The following is a 24609-nucleotide window of genomic DNA, read 5'->3' as shown; positions in this document are numbered from 1 at the left end:
CAGGCAAATGCTTTGGTTCCTCTCTGTGACTTTGATACAACCAGGCATACGTTTCAGGTTAAAAAATAAACAATTTGGTTAAATTGTATTTTCCCTCTTATTTTGTCCTTAGTCTGAAGCAACATTTTTTCCCCCTCTTTCCCTCCCTCCCTCCCTCCCTCCCTTCTTTCCTTCCTTGGTCTGTCTCCTGATGCCACTTTGCTGATTTTTTTCCCTCCCATATTACTTGATAGGAATTTACACATGCACTTCTTCCATGCAGTGATATAAATATGAATCTGATTTTAGGTGTTCTTTTAGCCAGTGAACTTTGCTGTGTTCTCTTAGCATTTATAGCAACAGCAACCCATTCTTTTCACCTGAGCCAAGGGTTAAGATGATGGCAGCAGGTGATGGTACCTTATCTAATTCAAGTCAACTGAGCTTAACCTTGGAAAATGTTTACTTTTAAGTTCTTCTTAGTATAAGGCAAGCCTTGTCCTAAATTAGAGTCCTCACTCATGATCCCTGATACTCACTTCGGGGTGCAGGCACTCTCTTCCTTTTCAAAAGGTATTCAGGGATTCCTGCTCAATTATAAAAAGTGAGGTCTAGGCTGAAACAGGGTAATGATTGGTTTGGCAAACTTGTCCAGGAAAAATTCCTTAGCGAGCAGCAACAGGCTGAATAGGAATTTCTGCTTTGGCCCAGGAGGATGGGTGGGTTGCTTAGTAACAACAACATATACCTGGAAGTCCCTCAGACAGCTTCACAGGTCTTCAAACGGAAGCCTCCAAAATTCAGATTCACTCTACCCTCCACCTGCCCTGCATATTTCCATCCATTAGAGAAGTCCTGGCTCCTTGCTTTCATTTTATTTATCCATCCATCTATCCATCCATCCATCCATCCATCCTCCATCACCAGAAAATTACATTTTATGCTGTAAATCTTTTAATGGTCTGTGGTAGAAAGGACTGGGCTATAATGGGGTAAGTGGGGTAGAAGCAAGGAAGTACTTCTTTAGGGATCTACCCCCAACTTCCACCCCCATTTATATTGGGAAGGGAATTAAGTGTTTTAGCGTGATGTGTTCTGGTGAGTAGCAGGATTAAAGCAGTATTATTTTTAAAAACAGCACATTTTGATTTGCTCTATAAAATGCCCACCAAGCACACATTTTTAGAGCTCTGTGGAAAGTACTTAAAAAGCTGATACGTTTCAGGGGATTTCGATGTACATTTTGAGAATCTGTCCGGGTTATGGAGATTGACCGAGCATTTGAATGGGCCTTCAGTGGAAAGCAATCACTGCCTGTGGCGATGAAGAGGCTAATTTTACTTTGTAATGAACAGGGCAATGAACTTTGTGGGGAGCATTTTTAAAGTGGTCTGACTTCACATTCACTCCCAAGGAAATGCTTCCTTTACAAGTGTGAATGCAGACACCCCCCAGAGCAGAAAGGGAAGCAAGATTCGCCTGTTGCTTCTTTTTATTTTGGCGCCAGCCTTTCGTCCAAATGGTGGATGTGCACGTGTAACAAACACCCCAGGGCCAGAGTCTCTTTTTTAAGGCTTCTGAATTTAGATCGGGGTTTCAGAAAACGGGGAAAGGTTGAAGCGAAGGGGAGAAGAATGGAGAAAAGAGAGGAAGAAAAAAGGAGCAGGGAGAAACTATGCTTTAGCCCCCTTTGAGTTGCCAGCCTTTTCTCAGTAGCATGAGATTTGCCATGCTCCGGCGGCAGAGCTGGGCTCTAAGAGAGGATGACGTGTGCTGTTTATCCTCCTGGCGGATTGATTCTGATTTTAACTTGATGCCTTGAATCCTAGATCTAGGACGAGCCTTACAGATCATACAGAGTCTGTGAGTAACCAAGAGTAGGATTTGGAGCTGAAAGTTTGATTTGAGGAAAAAAGTGCCTTACATTCTTTCTTGTGTGTTGCATACTGGCGTTGTATGAATTGAAAATCTGAGGTTTTGATTAAGTAAAAAAATATACTCCGTTTTTTTGGTAGGGAGATTGAGAACAGGGGAGGCATTGCCTATTTGCTTCTTAAGATATGAACGTGAGTATACGAAACACGTGGTTAAGGTTCCGACAGCATTTCTGTGAGTTAAAATGGCCTTTCCTTCCCACACTCACCCCAAATCATTGGTTTTAGTTCTCAGTTCAGTGAGCCTCAGAAAATAACTGCTTTCTTTACTTCTTGGATCTAACTTTTCAAAGCAGCAAGGAACAAAGGTAGCTTTTGCCTCTTCCCTGTATTGCCAATAAGATAATTAACATAAGATCAGAGGGTTTGTCTTTCATTATTTTTCACCTGTAAAATGAAGTCGAACTAAATGATCTCTGAGGATAATCACCTGCTCCAACATTCTGTGAGTCTCATTTTCTCCCTTCCAGTGGGGTCTGGGCTGGTGGCGGCTCACAGAATGATGATGTTAACAAGAGAGGAGACTACAGGGCACAGTGGGACCTGCTTCTGCTCCCAGGCCCCCCTCAAATCATTTTATTTTAGCAAAATAAAAGGTGGTTTAAGATGACAAAGAAACAGACTTCTGGCCGGCGAGAGGAATTCAGAGGGCCACACGGAATTCAGCATCTAAGCGGTAAGATCAATGGTTTACTTAGTGGACCCCCTCACAGCCTCACTGGGCTGGTAGATAAAGGTACAAGAAAATCAGATAAAAAGGGCTGGCAGGTACTCTGAGAACCCCCTTCCAGAACAGCACCCAGGAAGTGGTTTACTCTGCGCAGGCTCGTAGAGTGAAGGAGAGGCAGTATTGGAATGGACGGAACATTGAATAAAATTTAGTAAAATGCAAACAGCAACAAATGGGCCTTCTCCTCTTGCCTCTTGCTGCCCTTTCCTCCCCCTTTTCCTCCTCCCTTCATCCTTCCCCTCCCATGCCCCACTTCCAGATTCCTCCTCCTCTTGATAAAACATAATTCAGGGACACCTACTGTCAACCAGTATTGCCAAGCCAATGGTTTAATAAGTGTTCAGAAAAGGTATTAAATAATATAAGAATAAGAATAGCACCTGCAGTTTCACTTCGATTGTAAGACAATATACACAGGGAACCCTGCTCAATGTGATGTGGCAGCCTGGATGGGAGGGGAGTCTGGGGGAGAATGGATACACGTATATGTATGGCTGGGTCGCTTTGCTGTGCACCTGAAACTCTCACAACATTGTTAATCGGCTATACTCCAATATAAAATAAAAAGTTAAAAAAAAAGACAATATATGATTTCACTCCAGGGCACACAAATGACTATTCATGTAGGTCAGGAATAAAATCTCCTTCTCTGGTATCCTATTGTGTTATAAGATTTAGAAGTCTCTGAAGTCCATTTTCTCTGAAGTCAGTGTTGGTAGCAGGAAAAAATGGATTGAAGCCCCTGGAAGTTCTCAAGTAGAGGATTTTGATAGGTTAGAAGAGCCTTTAAGTACATTTATGCTTCCTGTGCAGACCACGGTTTTTAGCTGCTTTGGAATCGTGGTGGCTACTTTTAAAACTATGTCTATCTTACATAGTTTTGGAAACATTTGAAAAAAGGACAAACGTCTCAATAGAAATATGGTCCACAAACATGAGTAGACAGTTCACAAAAGCTACAAGTGATTAATAGACATATAAAATAATATTCAGTTTATTAATAATCCAAGAAATATAGATTACAGAACAGGGAAGCTCAAGGTTTCCCTGTCAAATTGGCCAAGATTAACAAAACTGGGTTTCGGTAAAATACATTTCTAGAAGGATTATACATTCTTACAAACTTTCTGGAAGACAGTTTAGCAAAACTGGTTGAAATGGGCCTACCTTCTGACACCTGAATTCCAGTTTTAGGGCTTTATCTTAAGGAAGTAATCAAGGATATTAATTGTAGGAATATTTTTTAAAGTGAAAAATCAGCAAAGCTCTAAGTGCCCAGATACAGAGGACTGGTTTAGTAAATCACAGTTCAGCGGTAAGCATTATAAATCAGATTATGGAAAAACATTTAATGACAGGAAAAATGTTCATGGTGTATTATGTTAGAAGGTTTTCAGGCACAGAAAATAAATAATCAACTATGATAATAAAACCACAGTAGGTTAACAGTGGTTTGCTCTCTGCATGGAGAAATTATAGATGCTTTTGTCTCTTATTTGTTCTTCTCTGTATTCTAGTTTGCTGAAGTGAGCTTGTACTGTTCTTGTAATTAGAAAAATTTTAAGGTTATTTAAAAAAGAAGTCATTTGGCCATGGAGAGATTTAAAAATAACACACACACAGCTGAAATAAAATGGGAAAGCCTGCTTGCTTGCTTGTTCCTGGTAGAATTCAGCTGTTCCCTCCCTGCTGATAGAGGCATGTCACTCAGCTCTTCACTGCTGGTATGCCACGTGTGTCTTCTGCACTGTGCCTCACTCACCTGTACACTTTTGGGTTAGTGTCTCAACAACCCTGTCTCTTTGGATTTGACCAATTATCAAGTGCACCTATTTTTCAAAATAGTACACCCAGGTGTGGGAGTTTCCAGCCTTTGTATAACTTGCAGCTGGGGGCGTGGGGGGAGGGGGCGTGGGAAGCGGTGGTGGTGACTAAGCAGAAGAGAAACCTTTTCATCCACTCAGTAGGCTGCATGCGCCTGCGCAGATTACCTTGGAGAAAAGTCTCTGGAGGCGGGGCTGCCTTCCATGCCATCTCTGACCTAACCTGAGTGGGTGCTCTTGGGAACGACTCGGTGGTAGGTCCAGTTGTATTTAATCTTTTTTCAGGACTAGGGAGAACCCGGAATATGACTTCCTTTAAAAACAAAAAGTAGTTGTAGGCACGGTTGAGTTATTATTTTTTTTAAACAACAATTTATTTTTTCCGTAACATAGACTTGCTTTTCCCTGGAGGGCCAAGCGTGTGAGTCATGTACCTGCTTCTACAAGCTGGTACATAGATCATGCCAGACGCGAGATGGAGTCTGTTAGTTAAGCTGTGTGAGATTGCATCACTGAATTTCCTGCAGGCGTCTTTAATGGAAGCTTTGTCGCAAATGTGAAGTTATTTACTTATCAGCCTATCCAAGGAGCATCCACCAGGGAACAGAAAGTACACGATGTGAACTTGGAGGGAGAACGTGGCCTCACAGAATCACTTAAGTTGCCAAAAATATGTCAGGGAAAAAACGGGGGAGGGGCGAGGTTTAAACAAAAAGGAAATGAACTTTGCTAATGTGAGCAAAACCAAAGCAACGTTAGGTTGTGGGAATCAACACAGAGTTTGTGATTATACTTTTTGGTTGTGGATTCAAAGGTGAAATTTGCAATTGTCCCCTTCTCTCCCATGCCTACCTGGCTTCCCCTCCCCCATACTTTCCTTCTCATTGTGCAGAAATTCATCAGCTCTCAAATACTGTACCTTACATTTTCAAAAATCGTTATCGATTTTGGTCGTTCAAAGTCTAAATAAAGGTGCATATCCTTGTAGGGCTTGCGAGAAGGAGATTAGGAAGGGCTACGGTTTGTCTTTTTATCCTGCGTTTATCCAATTTCAGTAAATAGCCTGAAAGGTGTGGTTTGTATTCAGCCACGCAGGACCACAAATTTGCTTTTTGAATTTGCCCACAAATCTTGGGACACAGTTCATTTATCACTCCTAGTGTCCGGAAGTTGAATCGGCTGGCGGTTGTACCTGTTTCTCTTCTCTTTTCCTCATTTAAAAGACGCACATCCTTTTTTTGGGTTCCTGATCCTAATTTACAGTAAAATACCTATGTGGTCGATACCCAGGGCACATTTAATTACAAGTTGGGAGTTTTTCTCTTGCAACATAACCTACGGTTGGCCAGGTGAACCAAATTGAACATGATATTCTGAGATTTTGTTGTTGTTGTGCCAGATATTCCTGGAATATGGAAGAAATTGAAAATGTTTTTATGAATCTGAGATTTTTATTGTATTTACTGTTTGATGGATTATTTTATAAATCACAGTTTTGAAGCATTTCTGAATGACCTACCTCACTGTTTTCAATGCTATGGTGGAGGCCGACTTTTGTTGCAACTATTTTATGGTGCAGTTTTGCACTTGCCGTGTGTTTTCTTTTTTAAGCACCATTTCTTGGGGAGGCTTTTTTTTTCTGATTATGCAGATACTATAAGGCCATGAGAAAAAACTGGAAACTAGAGAAAGGTATATAGAAGAGAAGTCACTCATAATTCCAGGGCCCTAACACTTCATATATTTTCTTACCGTTATGAATGTGGTTATAAAAGTGTACAAATTATAATCTCCCGTTTTTACATCATTCATGCCATTCTGCATTTTCTACTTAATGCCTTATTATTGGCATTTCACTAGTCTCTTAAGTATACTTCTACATAGCATTTAAAGGTGAAATCTACCATCTCCTATTTTTTATGTTTAGGTTGTTTTACTTTTTCATTATTATAAATCATGCTTATATATAAATCTTTGTATCTCTGCTTATTACTTTAGAATAAGTTTTTGGAAGTATAAGAACAAAAGATAAATATTTGTAGGTTCTTGATTCATACTTTGAAAATGACTTCTAGATAGGTTGTAAAAATTTCTGTTTTCTCCCAACAGTGTTTGAGAGTGTCTTTCTCACATCTTGTCACCAGTCTATGAGATTTATAATTTTTTGGTCAATTTGAACAGCAAAAAAAGTGAATTTTTGTTTTAAATTGCAGTCTGATAATTAATGAGGTTAAACATTTTCTCAGATGTTTATTCGTCATTTAAGTTTCTTTTTTTACCAAAGATCTTGTTTTTGCCTTGGCTACTACATACAGTTATTTTTTTGTGTCCTGGACGAGGGGACCTTGGGGTTGAGATCGAGCTATGCTTCCCTCTGGCCTCTGCCCGGGGAAAAGGGCACCTTACAACATCTATACAAATGTACCATATGGGCTAGAAGTAGTCTGTTCTTAATTTTCACTCTTTTTTTTTTTTTTGAATTGGGATGCTGATATTTTTATTATTGATTTGTGAGCGCTTTTTACACACCTAAAATTATTAACTGTCTTGTCAAAATTCTGGCTATAATTTCCTCAAGTTCTTGGTTACCATTTAGTTTCATGATTTAAAAAATATTCAGAGCTTTAGATATTTTTTTAAAATATTTTTAAAATATAAATTTATTTATTTATTTTTGGCTGCACTGGGTCTTGTTGCTGTGCATGGGCTTTCTCTAGTTGGGGCGAGCGGGGGCTACTCTTCCTTGCGGTGCGTGGGCTTCTCATTGCAGTGGCTTCTCTTGTTGCGGAGCACGGGCTCTAGGCGCACGGGCTTCAGTAGTTGTGGCACACGTGCTTAGTTGCTCCGCGGCAAGTGGGATCTTCCCAGGCCAGGGCTCGAACCCGTGTCCCCTGGACTGGCAGGCAGGTTCTTAACCACTACACCACCAGGGAAGTCCCAGAGCTTTAGATTTTTTGATGTCAAATGTATTGTTCTTATGAGTGGGAGTACTTTCATTACTTTCAAATGTGCAAAGTTTGAGATCAACCTTTGTGGACTTAACTCATTAAAATCTTTTCCTTTATTTTAGCCTTATTTTTATGGTTATTTAAAAAGCTCTTTAAAGATGATTAATTCATACTTAATTGTAAAAACATTAGAGAATACAACTACTCTTAAAACTACCACTCAAAGTTATTAATAGTAACACTGCTAACACTCTGACATCTATATTTTTACTTTTTTCTATGCCTGTACATACAAATATACTATGTATACAGAAATGAGTTAGTAATTTATATACTGTTTAGTAACTTATTTTTTAAGTTAATATTGATATAGCTTTTCATGGTGGTAAATAATTTTAACGGCCCATAGTTTTACATTGAATGGAAACGTCCAGATTAATTTAACCAGTTCCCTGTTGTACATTTAAAATTTTCATGTTTTTTTACTATTAAAGTCAATATTTGCATGACTTATAGCTAAATCTTTACACACTTCTTAGTTTTGTCCTTGGTATACATTCCAATGAATAGACATCCCTGATCAAAAGCCATCCTCTTTTTATTTTTATTATTTATTTTTTACATCTTTATTGGAGTATAATTGCTTTACAATGGTGTGTTAGTTTCTGCTTTATAACAAAGTGAATCAGTTATACATATACATATGTTCCCATATCTCTTCCCTCTTGCGTCTCCCTCCCTCCCACCCTCCCTATCCCACCCCTCTAGGTGGTCACAAAGCACCGAGCTGATCTCCCTGTGCTATGCGGCTCCCACAAGCTATCTATTTTACGTTTGGTAGTGTATATATGTCCATGCCACTCTCTCGCTTTGTCACAGCTTACCCTTCCCCCTCCCCATATTCTCAAGTCCATTCTCTAGTACGTCTGTGTCTTTATTCCCGTCTTACCCCTAGGTTCTTCATGACATTAAAAGCCATCCTGTTTTTAAAGATATTTGGTTCATATTTCCAAATTGCCATCCAAAAATCCTCTCCTCATTAATACTCCCATCAACACTGTATCTGAGGGAGGATTTCACCTTCCTTCTCCAGCAATTCATATTATCCTCTTTTTTCTTAATTTATTTTTTTATATTGAAGGATAGTTGATTTACAATGTTGTGTTAGTTTCAGATGTGCAGCAAAGTGATTCAGTTTTTTATATATTCATATATATATATATATATATATACTTTTTTTCAGATTCTTTTCCCTTATAGGTTATTACAAAATATTGAGTATAGTTCCCTGGGCTATACAGTAGGTCCTTGTTCGTTATCTATTTTATATATAGTAGTGTGTATTTGTTCTTCTTTTTAGTCTTTGCCAATTTGATAGGGTGAAATGGTAATTTGTTTTGAATTGCATTTCTTTCCATTTACTCAAATTGTATTTTCTCAGGAGAACTTTATGTTTTGTTTTGTTTTCTTAATGTATATATATAGTATTTTGATATTTTAAGAGCTCTTCTTGGGGTTTTATAGAGAGTTCAGCATTAGTAAAAAGAGTTTATCAGCAGTAGGCCCAGCCGTGGTCTCTTCTCTTGGTACAAGTCATTGTGTCTGAGAACTGTCTCTAATTCACAGCTCCCATCCCTTGCCAATGAAAGCAGGGACCCAGGCCTTCACTCAGGCTCCTTAATCAAAGGCCATAAATTCAGGGAACTTAGTCAAGGGTTAGGGAGCCCATGTCTCCAAGCTGACTGGTGATGACTAAGCTCAGGATGAATACATCCAAACAACAAATGGGTGGTCACCGTACATACAAATCTCTTCCACTTCATGATTTATTGAGTGCCTACAGGCCAGGTACAGAGCCGGGCACCATGCCAGGCACGGAGACCACAAAGATTAGACAGACTACTAGTTTAAGGTCTGAGGACCTTAAACAATATAATTAGAAAAAAACGCAATTTATTTTAAAAATGCACATTTACCTTTCATTCTTGAGGTAATTAGTTGTGGGAAAAGTGGAGGCAGGCAGGTCCAAAATCCTGTGAGTCTTCCAATTTTCTGCCTTATTTTGACTTGAAAAGATCTTCCACTATTTTTCATTTCTCAGGTTTGATTAGGCTTGCATCCATTCCCTTTTTTTTTTTTAATCTATTATTAGTGGTTAAGAAACAGTTTGGTTGTTTATCTAAACAGTACGGCTATTTAAAGTGGAGTCACTTTTCAGAGGTAAATCTCCAGGGCTCTATAATTAAACTTTTTATTCAAAACTTTTCTAGAGCTATGGGTGAAAACTTCTGTTTTTGTTCTCTGTCATAGGTATGTTGCTTGTAGCGTTAAAGGTAACATCTGTGGGAACCGGGAATTTGTGGAAATAATTTGGTACTTTTCTAAACTGAAGTATAACATGAAAACATCTAGGACAATTAGAAAGTTATTTTAAAATCGTTGGTGACATTAGAGCCAGCTGTACTAATCAGGAACTCATTATCTGGTCTGAATTATCCAGGCTGTTTTCTTCTATCTTCCTCTTATAGTTAACCTTTTAGATATATAATTTTTTTTTCTGTACATATCTAATAGAGAGGGCGTGAAAAGGAAAATTCAGCTTAATTAGTTTGGCTACTGATTAAAAGAAAAAAAAATCTAATTCCAGTAGAAGGTTGAACTCATTATTTTAAATACATTCTTTGATTATCTAGGATTTCATGTGATACGTGTTACACCTTCTATTTTTTCAAACGTTCTTGAAGCTGTAAAACTAAGGATTGTTTGATTAGGAATTCTAGCATTTGCAAGCTATAAATAATGGTCTTCCCCATGAAACCACTATGCCGATGAAGGGAAGTTTTTAAGTAATTGGTCATATTGCGTATTTTTCTCTTTTTTCCAACCTAACTTTATAATATAAATGTTTGGCCATGATTTTATGATTTTTCTCTAAATATTTTAATAGCTGCAGAGCATTATGTGCTGTGGACTTACTGTCATCGACTTACACGTAGGTTACGTGTAGTTTGTTGCCATGGTTTTCACTATTATAAAATCATACTTTTATAAAATCTTCAGACATAAAATCTTTCAAGATTTGAGAGTATTTCCTAGAATGAGTTTCTACAAGTGGAATTTACTGGATTCAAATGAACAAATATTAAAAAGTTATTTCATTACACAAAAACTGTAAATAAATTCAGGGAGAAAAAAATAAATGCCCCTTTTATATTTCTTTATCTCCTACCATTTTCAACAGAATTTTGACAATTTGTTGGATAGCCTTATAGGTGTGTTTCTAGGCATTATATCCCATATGAATGTGTATGTGTTTGAGAATCTACAAAATTTTCACAAGTAAATTATTTTATATATTGTTTTATGATTTTGACTGTTCTATGTCAATAATACCAAATCACCTTTTTGGTTGCACAGTATTCTGCAGTATGAACATACGAATGACTAAAGGATAAATTCATAGAAGTGGAACTTCTGGGGCAAAGGTTTTGCATATTGAAATCTTAGATTGTTCTCCAAAAATGCTGCTTTAATTTATACACCAGTCAATAACGTTAGAATATGCTCATTTCTGCCTACCCTCAATCAATGGATCTTATCAGTCTTCAGAGTTTTTGCTAACACAAAAAATTAGTCTCATAATTCACATTTCTTGAATTCTTTTCACATATTTAAAAGCCATTATATTTTTCCCCACCGTGGACTGTTAAGGTTCTTTGCCTGTTTTTCTGTTTTGTTGTTGGCCTTTTAAAAAACAAGGTTTTATTGAGGTATGATTGACACACAAAGAATTGCATGTATTTAATAATGTGTCCAATCAAAGAGTTTGTACATGTGCAAACACCTGTGATACCATCACCACAATCAATATAATAGACATATCCAGCACATCTCAGAGTTTCCTTGTGTCCCTTTGTGCGTGTGTGTGTGTATGTGTATGTGTTAAGAACATAACATGAGATTTACCTTCTTAACATGAGGTTTACCTTCTTCACAAATTTTGAAGTGCACAATACTATATTGTTAACTACAGGCACTCTGTTGTACAGCAGATCTCCAGAGCTTATTCATCTAGCATAACTGAAAGTTTAAACCCATGTATAACAACTCCCCATTTTGCTCTCCCTGCAGTTGCTGGCAACCACTATTATATTCTCTCTTGTATGAATGAGTTTGAGTACTTCAGATACCTCACGGAAGTGGAGTCATGCAGTATTTGTCTTTCTGAGTCTGGCTTTTTTCACTTAGCATAATGTCCTCCAGGTTCATCCATGTTGTCGAAAATAGCAGGATTTCCTTCTTTTTTTAAGGCCGAATAATATTCCACATTTTATATATACCACATTTCCTTTCTCTGTTCACCTGTCAATAGACGCTGGGGCTGTTTCATATCTTGGCTGTTGTGAATAGTGGACATGGGAGTGCAGATATCTCTCCAGGATCCTGATTTCAATTCTTTTGGATATATACCCAGAAGTGGAGTTGCTGGATCATGTGGTGTTCTTGGTCTTTCCTTGATGAATTTTAAGAGTTGTGTTTGTACTGAGAGATTAGCGTGTTGTCTACCAGTTTGTTGTCATTTGACTATGTTGTTTTTGCTCTGCAGAGGTTTTTAAAATTTCGGTAGCCAAATTCATCTGTTTTCTTAAATGGCTTCTAGGTATTATGCCTTGCTTAGGAAGGCTTTCTCTGTTCTAAAGTTACAAACAACCCCTATCCCAATACTGACTTCTCAGTTTTATTCTATCATTCTATGACTTATCATTTTGCATTTCCATTGAAAACTTTGATCCACCTAGAATTTATTTGATGAAGAAATGAGGTAGGATCCTTACTTAATTGTTTTTCTAGATAGCTCCCCTGTTTTGCCCATAGTGTTTATTGAATAATACTGTTCGTACTATAATAATATTTCCACTTGTTAAAAATTCAGCCTTTATCATATGTTAAATATCTGTGAATATTTGGGACTATTTCTTAGGTCTTTATTCCATTACAATGATCTACCTATTTATGCTTCAGAAGCAGCTAACTACCTATTTATTTATCCTTACAAAAATTTTTTTTTTTTTTTTTTTTTGCGCGGTACGCGGGCCTCTCACTGCTGTGGCCTCTCTCGCTGCGGAGCACAGGCTCCGGACGCGCAGGCTCAGCGGCCATGGCTCACGGGCCCAGCCGCTCCGTGGCATGTGGGATCTTCCCAGACCGGGGCACGAACCCCTGTCCCCTGCATCAGCAGGCGGACTCTCAAGCACTGCGCCACCAGGGAAGCCCCAAAATGTTTAATAATATCTGAAAGTGCTGTGCCATCTCATTACTCTTCTTTTAAAGAATCTTCCTGGTTACTTTTGCATTTTTTAAAATATAAACTTTAGAATCAGCTTCTGTAATTCTCAAAAAATCCTGATTTGAGGGTGGGGAGGAAGGGAGGGAATACATTAGATTTTATGGGTAACTTTGGTATAGAGTTGATATCATATTAATATTGTATCTTCCTATTTAAGAACAGAGTTCTATGTTTTGCTCTATTTATTGAAATCTTTGATGTTCCTCAGTATCATTAAAACATTTTCTTCATATAGATCTTGCACTTCTATTGTTAAGTTTATTGAAAAAATTTGTTTACTCAAAAGTATGTTATCTTTTTGGTACTATTTTCAGTGGGGTCTTTTCTTTTTTTATATGTTTTAGCTAATTTTTTTTTTATTAGAAAAGTTACTTTTAAATATTATTTTGTATTCAGCCACTTTACATTATTTCCTTTTTTTTTTTGGTAATAGTTGTTCAGCTGATTCTCTTGGGTATCAGTCATGGTGTCATATTGTGTGCAAATGCTGTTTACTCACCTCTACCAGTTTTTGTACCTTTTATTTCCTTCTCATCTCTAAGTGTATCAACCTATCTCTGTAGAACAATGTTAGCTAATACTACTAGGTGTGAGAGTAGATGTCCTTGTCTAATGTCCTTAGGATTTCAGCATTAAATATGATCTGGTCTTTGAAAAGCTTTTGGTTTTATATGATCTTCTATCTGACCACCCAACTGAACTGCTCTGTTCTAATATCTATCTAGCCATTCATCTTCCCTTCCTCTCTCTCTCTTTTACTGAATCTCAAATTGTCCAGTAATTATGTTGTCTACAAATAATGATTTTTTTTTCCTCCTTTCTAGTATTTAGATTTCTTAGGTTGTTCTCTTTTATTACATTGCTCAAGATGTCAAGTACAATGTTGAGATGGCAGAGGACATTCTGTAAAGGAAGTGGTTTTAAAGTCTCACTTTTAAGAGTGATGGTACTTTAGGTTTCTTGGTTATCAAGCATGATTTTCATTTTGGATTTTTTTCTTTTTTATTCTCTTTTGTTTTAATCTCTGGGTTGCTTTTTTAAAAAATAATTTATTGGAGTATAGTTGATTTACAATGTTGCGTTAGTTTCAGGTGTACAGCAAAGTGAATCAGTTATACATATTTCCACTATTTTTTTTTTGGATTTTTTCCCTATATAGGCCATTTTTTATTCTCTTAATGTAACAATATTCATAAGTAAATTTACTAATATTTTTCAGAGCAGTCTTGTATTCCTGGGATACGCCTTGTGTGGTCATGTTGTAAAAACATATCAGTAGATTCCATTCATCTCTACTATTTTGAGGCTTCTATATCTATATTCATCCCAATCCCACTGATTACTGGCGAGGTGACTTTTTATAAGTTAATCCTTTGTGTCTTGGTTTCTCCTCTATAAAACAGAGATAATACTAAGAGATCTTGCCTCCTAGCATTGGGGTGAGGTATGTAACTTTTGTAACAGTCTGTGGTACATAGTAGACACCCAAGAAATGTTAGATATCATTATTATTGTCATTGTAACTGCCCCGGTCTCTTGTTTCCTGGGGTTTGTGTGGGGGTGCATGTACGTGGGTGAGTGCTATCTTTGTTGTGTTTTGATATCTATGTTATGCTGGCTGATTAGAATGAGTTAGGAAACTTTCCAGGTCTTATTACGCTCTGCAATAATTCAAACAATGTTGGAGTAATCTATTCCTTAAAGGTTGCCTGGGCCCATTGAAGGTCCTTGACTAACCTTTCAGTTTCTTCTATGCTTCCTTTGTCTCTTCAGGCCTTCTATTCCAGGCCAAGTTTGAGCATTTATATTTTCCAGGAAATCATCAGTTTCAGATCTTCTTTTATCAATGGTTACGTCTTCTCTTTCTTTGTCTGATTTTACCTCTCCTACCATCACCTTCACTCCAGCCCCACCCTTACACACACACACACACACACTCATGCACATATTCACACACTGAGGATAGCTCATCACTGCCTTTATGAATATTTCACTAGAAAAATTGGGCCACAGTGAACAGATTGGTGCAGTGATTCCTGAGCTTGTCTCAGTGGAGGTATTAAATCTACGTAAGACCGTGTGTTAGTTCCAAGCCTCCAAGAAGCTGTCACCAAGATGAGTTTAAACAAGCGAGGGTTCTGTTAGGGGAATGTCTGTGTGAGGGAGTGTGGGGAGGGGGCTGGGTGAGCAGCGCCAGGCCCTGAGGCCAGTCTGGCTTCTCGTGCAGGAGAGAGGAGGCGAGATTGGGTGGAGGCCTCTCGCTTGCCCAGCCGTGTACGGGAGTTCCTCAGAGCCTTGGGGTCCTCTACTTTGTGCCACCAGAGGGGCTGTGTGCCTGCCTGAGCCTCCAGGCTGAGTTCAGTTATTGGCTCTAGGGGTGGTGTGGGAAGGCCTGGCTTCAGCGGCTGCTGGGCCCTTGTCAGTTCTCTGCCTGCTGCTGCTGGAGATCTGCAGGGCAAGCTTCCTGACAGTGAGAGCTTTCCACCAATGGCATGAATAGCTTTGTAGGATAGGGACTTCTTACGGGCAGACTTTAGGCAGAAGGATGTTGGGGGCAGGGAGGTGTTTACATCTGAGGGAGCAAGTCTCAACCTTCAGTACCATTTCCGCCCCCCTCCCCTCCTTCCCACCCCTTCCTTTCCTCTCTCTTCTCCTCTCCTTCTCCGCCCCCCCCACCTCTTCCTACCGTCTCCCCCTCCTCTTTCCTCTTGCCCTCTTCCTGCCTCTGTCTCTCCACGCACACACTTACGTATGTGGTTGGGATGTGTGTCATCACTCTTCCTACTTCATGAGCTTTGTTTACAAATAAAAAATCTCTTTCTAATCCTGAAATTCAGCAGTCCAACACCCCACCCCCTCCCTCTCCATTTCCTAGGGTCCTGTCTCTTCATTAAGTTCATGAATATAGTGACTTACTTAAGTCAAGGTTTTAGTCTTGGTTACAAGAAAAATAATAGGAAATCATATTATTTTCACAGGAAAATGATCCTGTGAGGTCAGGCCAGGGAGCCTTGATCTCTCCTGCACTTTCTGCTTTTGTGGTCCTTTGGAGTTGCTGTTGAAAACCAAGGCATGTTGTTTGCTGGTCGCTAAATATTCAGGGGACACGCGAGGCAGTTTGTGTTCTCAGACACGACCTCTTTTCCCCCCATGCGTGCCCATCCTGCTAGAGGCTAGGGCACGAGGATTTCCATCATCTGGCAGGTAGGGCGCTCAGGAAAACCTGGTGATTGCATCCAAGGCATCAGCCTGCACAACCTCTGTCGTTTGGGTGAGGCTCCCACTATAAACTCCTGGTATCACTTACCAGCTGACTGGCGTTGGGACCACTGCAGTCTACTAGAGACGGCTTAATACTATTGAACCTTAAAATGACGTTACTAGCTAATACAGGTATTATGCTTATTGTGCTATGGTACTACTCTAAGCACTTTACATGTATGAACTCAGTTATTTCTCAGTCAGACCCCTGAGGGTTGATGAGAAAACGGGGGCACAGATAGGTTAAGTGATCTGCCCAGGGTCCTAGAGATGACAGGCAGCAGAGCTGGGGTTGGAACCCCTGTGGTCGGATGACGCCATCTGTATTTAGTCATCATGCTTCCTTGCCTGTTGAAAGGGAACAGATAGTGGTCCTGACCTCCTTCTCAGGAGATTCCTTGCCTACTTGCTCTCGCCAGAAGCTTGGTAGTTTAGTGGGTGAAACTGGCAATCACGAGCTGCTTCTGGGCTGCACATATGTTTCATAGGGCCCACGTAGCATTTGCTTAACACTTATTTTGTATTTTTATCAGAGAAATGTATTTAGTTTAAAATGTCAAATAATACTAAAAGGACTTGAGAAAAATAGTGGTTTCCTGAGACCCGCTCTGCTCCCTGGTTTCTGGTCCCCAGAGGCAGCTATGCTCCACTCTTTGCTTTAGTACTTAGCCCCATACGTCTCAATAATAAATACTTCCATTTCTCCATCTATCCATTTAAGGTATTATCTATTGACTTCCAACCATGAAGATAAAGATTTTTTTCTTTTGCTAACCAAAATAAAAAATAGTTATTAATTCTTGTGTCTCTGAAGCATGGGAAAAAAAAAAAAGAGAGAGAGAAAAGAAAAGGAAAGAAAAAGAAAAAAGGAAACTACCCTTCTCATATTTCAGCCCCAGGTCCAGAGCAAGGGGCTAACCCTGCAGGCAGTGTAGGCCCAGGGGCCAACTCAGTCCTGGGTAGGGCTCTGGACCAGCCCATGCTTTGGCTCTTAGGCCTGGCTGGCAGGTTGTCTGCCTCAGTTTGGGGAGCCCAGACCTCAGACTAGATGGGGAGTCAGGGTCAAAGGTCTGGGCCACTCAGTTCTGCTGCTCTGGCTAAGGCAGCCAGAGGTCAGTGTTCAGATGTGGGAGCCAGGGCCACTGGGTTCTGTGGTCCACCAGATAGGGCCACAGGCCAGAGTCTGAGTTACTGAATCCTAGGCTGGGATGCAGAGTGCGCTGGCCCTCCGGGTGCTGGTGCTCTATCAGAGTCCAGGCCACCGGTCCGGAGCTCCTCAGCAGGGGCGGGCCAGCTGCTGGTGGCCGCAGTGGGGTGCCACTCTCAAGAGGAGCAGTGCTGTCCAAGCAAGGGGTGTCCTGGGCTGTTCTGGGGGCTGAGGCTTCAGTGCTGAATTTGGGCTGAGGCTGAGGTCTAGGGGCGCCTGAAATTTGGGGGTGCCTCCTTGGGGCTCCCTGAGACTGGCTCTCCTTTGGTCCCGCCAGCCCCTCCTGATTCGCCAGGCTCCGCTTCCCGCTGGGACCCTCAGAACTGAGGAGAGCGGGCCAGGGATCCTCAGTGGGGGGCCGGCGAAGCAGAGGAGCGGGGCCGTCCAGGCAGCCCAGGCAGCCCAGGGGGCGGCCATTGCAGCAGGGAAGGGGGGTGCCCCTCACCGCAGCCGCCCCAGGGAGGGCCACCGGGCCCCAACCGGGGCCTGGTGGGAGGGGTCGGTCGCCACCGCGGGCTGCGTTCTCAGGGTGGGGTGTGCCACGGAGCGGGGGGGTTGGTTATTGTTGAGCGAAGTGCAGCCGCCGCCTCCCCTACTGGCTGAGGGGTCCGCGTTCCCGCCTCTGTGGCTGCGGGCACGGCAGCCCCTCGGCAGGCGACGCGGCTGCGCACAGGCCCGGGGCACCGCTTCCGCCCGCCCGCACCGGGGGTGGCCACCCGCCGGCCCAGCTCGCGGGTCGCCCAGGAGACTCGGAAGCTGGTGGAGCAGGACCGTCGTGACTCGTCAGAGGCATCGCCCCTCGCTGCCTCCAGAGAAAGGGTAAATGAATGGGAGGTGATGTTGTCGAGTCCTTGCCTATCTTAATGTATTTTTTTCTACCATCACGCTTGACTGATAGTTTGGTGAGATGCAGACTTCTAAGTTGGAATTAACTTTTCCTTAGAATTTGAAGGGCACTGTTTCAATTGTTTCTAGATTCCGAAGAGGCTGCTCCTTTATATGTGACTTTTTTTCCTCTCTGGAAGCTTTTTTTTTTTTTTGAGGTACGCGGGCCTCTCACTGTTGCGGCCTCTCCCGTTGCGGAGCACAGGCTCCGGACGCGCAGGCCCAGCGGCCATGGCTCACGGGCGCAGCCGCTCCGCCGCACGTGGGATCTTCCCGGACCGGGGCACGACCCGGCGTCCCCTGCATTGGCAGGAGGACTCTCAACCACTGCGCCACCAGGGAAGCCCCCTCTCTGGAAGCTTTTAAGATCATTTTCGTATCCTTGGCTTTTTGAAATTTCGTAAGTTTTATGTGTTAGTCATTCTTTTCTCCTTTCACTTTTTTTGTACTTGGTATTCCATGGACTTTTTGATCTGGGCATTCAGGTACTTCTGTTTGGGGGACTTTTCTAATATTATTTCTGTAATAATTACTTCCCATTAAGTTTTCTCTTCTCTCATTTCAGAATTCATATTATTCTCATGTTGGGCCTCTTGGATCGATTTTATAGTTTGTTCATAATTCCCTCCTGTTGTCCATCTTTGTCTTTTATGTATTCTGTTTTCTGGAGCTGTCCCTGCCTCTATCATCCAGCTCTTCTGTAGAATTTTTGTCATTTCAGTCATCCTGTTTTTAATTTACAAGATTCTGGCTTTCTCTCTCTTTTAAACAACCTCCTTAAACAGCCTCCTTTTTTTTTTAACTACGTAGGTGCAGCAGTTTCTTTTTACCTCTCTGAGGATGTTACATATTTTTCTCTGTTCTCTGCATTGTCTCTGTCCCCTGAAGTTTCTTGTTTGTGTTTTCTAGCTTGCTTTTGTTTTAATCATCGTGATCCTTGCCTCTCTATTGGGCTGTTCAATAGGTGAATGTTAACAGCTGTGCAGTCGGTGACTGGAAGCTTCCTGCGTGTGAGGGGCGGGCAGGGCAGGCTTGTGGATTGCAGGCTCATTTCTCTAGGTGGTGATAGGCCAGTGACCCTTTTCTTTGTGTTACCCCCAAATGTCAGTATCTCTAGGACTTTTCTCTGGAGCTAGTGATTGTCTCCAGGGAAGCCTTTCTGGTTGTAGGTATGGGATGGGATTTTGGAAGCTGGTGGGGAGAGGGGAGTCTTATAGTTGATTATGTTGTCCTTTCACTGAAACCCTCTCTTTTCAGTTAAAGCCTCTACCTTCTCCTTCTACTGTGCTTGATGCTCCCAAACCCTGGGCCTTTTGAGTTCAGTGTTACCAGGGAATTAGGCTTCCATCCATGCTAGGATGTTGGAGAGGTAGAAGCCTGGCCATTTGAGGTGGGAAAAGAGATCTGGGTGAGGGGGGTGTTTCTTCTTTTATGTACTTTTAACGAATCTTTCTCCAGCCACTCCCCACACTCCCACATTCTAAGGTCCCTAATGGCTTGCAGTTGCTCAGCCCTTCATACTCTGCGTTTCTGTCTGCGCTCCTGCTTGGAGAGCCGTCTGCACGCATTCAAGCTTCCTCTCACTCCACGCTGCTGGCCCAGTTGCCACTCTTCTGATGTACAGTTCCCCCATTTAACTGATAAAGCTGAGACACTGTCATCTCCTCTCCCAAATCCTTTGGCCTCTTCTTCAACTATCGTTTTAATGGGGTTTCAGAAAAGGTGTTCATCCTGCCACATTTAACCAGTAGCCTCGGTACTATAACTGAATAGTGTTTGTCTTTTCTTTGTTTGGTGTTCTGCTTCAGGGACATTTATTATCTCTATATTTGTTCCTCTTTGTCTCTGGTTATCTATTATCTGATGCCTCTAATTTCTCTTTTTTTCTCCTGCATTCACTGTGATTATCAAGCCTTTCTTGTCATTAATTCCTTTTTCAGTTCTGCTGGTATTATTTGGTCTGTAATGGCTGTTGTTTTGGTCTCTCTTTTCTTAGCTCTGCAGTTTCCCTTTTTTACCTAATTCTGTTGTACCATCAGGTGTGCACTTTTTTCCTTGAATTCATGTTATTATGTTTTATAGTATAAAGTAATTTCTGAGATTTTTCGGGGGGGTGATTAATTTAGTTTTCTTATGCATGCTGTGTTCTTTTATTATTTGATTTCCTGTAGCATCTTTTGCCCTATTGCTATGCCATTTCTTTTTGACTTGTTTATGCTTGGTATGTTCTAGTCAGACCTTCTTTGGTTATGCTGTAGTCAAAATGAATGATTTCTTTACTGTCTTTCTGCCATCGGAGACATGTTTGCATGCCCTTTCAAGGCTGGCTTGGAGCCTGGGCATTTGAAGATGGGGCAGGGTGGGAACGCTCAGCTTGGCCTTGTGCAGCCTCTGAGTGACTTGGTTAAATGTTCTGTGTCGAGTTCACTCCACATCTGCGGGAAGGCATTCTCTTTCCTGCCTTTGGGTTTTAGGTCTGTCCCCTACTTGACCTCGGGGTCCTGGGGCTTCTGTTTCTGCTGGAGACAGTTGCTTTGGTTGTTCACGTCCTTTCCATTCTCACTCCCGTCAGTCACTAGGGTTGAAAGAAAAGGGTACCTGAGAGTGTTGGCACCACTGTTCATAGTTCACAGTGGAAAGTTGTCATGAAACGTCACCTGCAGCTTTCAACAGGCTTCTTCCTGCCCCTTCCCTGGTTTTTCCTCCTCCAGAGGGTCTTGCTGCATTTATCTGCCATTTTGTTTTCAGTTCTGTCTTTCTTCGCCACTAGGGATATTTAGTGCTAGCTCCTTCTTCCATTCCCCTGACCTCTCTGGCTGGACCAGAGCACCCAGGATGAAGCCAGCAGGGACTGTCCAGACAGCTGCCTCTATAACCCCAACAGGTTGCAGAAGCCACTGGGACAAAGGGCTGTGCTGTCACTCCAGTGACCTCTTTCTGTCAAAGAAACCAGGCTGCTCACTGTGTTTGACTGAGCTCTGCAGGACACGTTCACTGGGCAATATTCTAACATTTGTTGGGGAGTCTGTGTAATTTAAAAAAATGCTCACTTTCCTCAGTGACAAGGCAGACAAAGCAGACAAAGGTTGAAGAAGGTCAAATAATATAAAACATACAAGAGTGATATTTGTCTTTTCTTCAGACTTCCACGTACATGTGAAGTAGTCTGATACAAGTTTCACAGGCATTGCAATTTATAAGCGGCTACAATTTCTGGAAAGTTTTCTGCTGCGTGCAACCCCGCCTCTTTCTAATGGGCTTGACACGAGTTTGGCTAGCGTCCGCTGGGAGAGACTAAGGTTGGGAACTAGAATTGCACATTTTCGTGCAGCGGTGAAACCAGGTAGAAGAGGCAAGGCAACTTGAGTTCACCAACATCTTGTGACCCTGTCACATGGCCAGCAGGAGAGTCAATGTGTCTGTAGAATCCTAAATGTTCTAGAACTTCCAGGCTCAAGATGGTCTTATTTACAACACGGGCTCATCCCCTGTGATCTCGTGCTTTGTCCACGGTAGAGCATGGCCCTTTCTGAACTCTCCTGCACATCTTCTGCCAAGGTGGAGACACCTACATCACACATTGCCCTGCTCCTAATCAGTACTTATTATACTTACATGTGACTCTTCCCATGAGAAAACTATAAGTATGGTTTTATAAGTGATGCCCACACAGAGTCTCCTCTTCACTTGGTTCTGTCTCTCCCCCAGGTTTGCTCCCAAGACCCATTCTGCAGGCTCCTGGTCCTTTCTAAGACATTTCTGCCAGTGCTTCCTTGCCTAGTCATCAGAACAACATGTTATCCTTCTATCAACGTCCCTTCAGTACAGAATGATTCACTCTTAGCCAATGACAGCTACCTCCACGTGGTTGAGATCATTCTGTGTTTCTTCTTCTCTTTTCTCCCAGACTAGAAATACCCCAAGTTCTTGCCATTTCTCCTAAAGTCTGATAGGGGAGATAATGATTTCTCTCAAAGAGTTTTCCTAAGCTGGTATTCAAGCTGTTTTTGTATACGTAGTTGAATACTAAACCTAACTAAAGAATTGCCTGGGATTTATTGTAATGATTTCAAGTAAGAGTCTTATTTAAACAAGTAAATACACAGATGAAATCAAACACCTCAACGACTTGCCCCAATATCATTTATTGGAAGAGGAATTCTTTCAATTCCCTTCTTTCCTTCTTCCCTCCCACCATCCCTCTCTCCTTTCCTTCTCTCCTTTCTTCCTGTAAAATTTCTTTACATGTGCATAATTTTGCATACCCACATAATTTATGTAAATGCTTGAGTGTGATCATATTATACAGTGTTTGTTGTGTCTTCCTCTTTCCTTTTCTTGCCGCTTCTCTCCACCCTACTCCCCTTCACCCACGTCACACAACCAACCCCATCCCTAAGTATGTATGTATAAAGATTCACGTGTGTATACATTCACATATTCATACATTCACGTAACATGTACAGCTTTAAAATTAATTTTTAATTTCAAGCACAGATCTAAGGCCAAAGGAATAACTTTGATTCTTATTTTCCTGATCGTGTTTTTAGAAGCCTGTCTAAATTCTAATAAGGCAAACTAAAGTTTAACTGATTTTTGTTATTTCTAGCACTTTTGTTTTAGGTCAAGTTTATTATATAGTAAACCCATTCACATGCCCTATTTTGTTTTGCAGAAGGGACATCTTGTGTAATCATTGTGTTTAGTGTGGACTTTGTATGGGCTTTCCCATTACTTCCTGTGTAATGTGGATCTCTGATTTATTTCCTTATCTATTACAGATGGAGTTGGATTCTAATTTTTTTTATATAAATTTATTTATTTTTATTTATTTAATTTTTTTGGCTGCGTTGGGTCTTCGTTGCTGCTTGGGGGCTTTCTCTAGTTGCAGTGAGAGGGGGCTACTGTTCGTCGTGATGCGCGGGCTTCTCATTGCAGTGGCTTCTCGTTGTGGAGCACGGGCTCTAGGTGCGTGGGCTTTAGTAGTTGTGGCACACAGTCTCAGTAGTTGCGGCGCGTGGGCTTTAGAGCTCAGGCTCAGTAGTTGTGGCGCACGGGCTTTCTTGCTCTGCAGCAGGTGGGATCTTCCCGGACCAGGGCTTGAACCTGTGTCTCCTGCACTGGCAGGTGGATTCTTAACCACTGCGCCACCAGGGAAGCCCTGGATTCTAATGTCTTTATCATTGAATATTTCTGTTAATTTTGGAGAAAATAGACTAACACATGCTATGTGAGATTACAAATTGAGTAAGATATAATATCCACTTGCATAAAGATGGTAGAGGTTAAGACTTATACCTAAATAAAGAATAAGGCATAAAATATCAAATGCCTTCAGATGAGGAAAAGGGCTATGTACTCTTAAGGGAGACCCTATGAAAATGATTTTTTTTTCATTAGGTAGAAAATAATCCTTAATTTATCTCTCTCCTGGACAATTTCAGTAGCCTCTTTCTTTCTTATTATGTATTTATTTATTGATTTAGGCCATGCCATATGGCATCTGGGATCTTAGTTCCCCAGGCAGGGATTGAACCCGTGCCCCCTGCATTGGGAGCACAGAGTCTTAACCACTGGACTGCCAGGGAAGTCCCAGTATCCTCTTTCTTGATCTCCTAGTACTTCTTTTTTTTAAAATTCATTCACTGCAGCCAGAATGCTCTTTTTAAAACACACATTTGACCAAGTTGGTCTGTTGCTAAAGACCCTGCCTGCCTTTCCAATGCACTTAGAATAAAATTTAAAATCCTTAAAGTGAATTACGAATCCTTGCATAATCTGGCCTCTGCCTATCTCTTAAGCTTCATCAGACACTGCTCTCTTCCTTCTTGAAACCTTATGCTCCAGCTACACTGCCCTTCATTTAGTTCCTCAACTGGAAGAAGCTCCACGCTGCCTCATGCATGCTGTTCCTGTCATGCCACTCTTTTTTTTTTTTTTCTATCTGACTAGTTCCTCCTCCTTCAAGTCTCAGTTTAAGTGTCACTTCCCCAGTAATCCACTCTTATGCAGCCCCACCTCAATCTAAATTAGATCTGTGTTAGTCTGGGCTCTCCAAGCTGAAGACTCCAAGATGGGATTAAACATACAAGGATTTTATTAGGGTAACCACTCGTGTGAAAAAATGGGGAGGGAACTGGTAAAGATGGGAAGGGCTGTCAGACCACGATCCAAGTCTGACTCCGAGGGGAGGAGAGAGGGAAGGCATGTTTGCGTGGAAGCCTCCACGGCTGCTTGCAATCGAAGGAAGATTTGGCAAGGGCACCGGGAGTCTTCAAGCCAAAGTCAGCCGTCAGAGGGGTCCCCTGCCTTCCCAGATGGGGCCTGCCTTCCTAGTCCTGCCATGTGTCTTCACTGCCTAGGAGCTATGAGGAAGGGTGGCCTCCACACAAATGTGGTTGATTTCAGAGTCAGCAGTGGGCTCCTCGATCAATAACGTTTTCTGTGGTTGGAGGACGTGAGGTGTTCATGGCCACCACAGGAACCCTCAGGACA

At 41.5% G+C, this 24609-nt stretch overlaps 1 protein-coding gene across 5 annotated transcripts in view; it reads left to right on the top strand.

Moving 5' to 3' along the window:
* Positions 1-4618: 4618 nt before the first annotated feature.
* Positions 4619-24609, top strand: part of GRHL2 (grainyhead like transcription factor 2) — a 154931-nt gene continuing 134940 nt past the window's right edge. For 3 of the 5 annotated variants that reach the window (XM_079901192.1, XM_079901191.1, XM_079901188.1), the window contains exon 1: positions 4619-4720. The gene's annotated coding sequence lies outside the window, so the exon portion shown is untranslated. Of the gene's footprint in view, positions 4721-18179; positions 18515-24609 lie in introns of those variants that run through there. The other 2 variants (XM_079901193.1, XM_079901190.1) reach the window with 2 other exon arrangements.

The sequence above is a fragment of the Stenella coeruleoalba genome (assembly GCF_951394435.1).
Source record: "Stenella coeruleoalba genome assembly, chromosome: 17".
Lineage (NCBI taxonomy): Eukaryota > Metazoa > Chordata > Mammalia > Artiodactyla > Delphinidae > Stenella > Stenella coeruleoalba.
The sequence above is the reverse complement of the archived record's forward strand: the minus strand, read 5'-3'. Positions and strand labels throughout refer to the sequence as shown.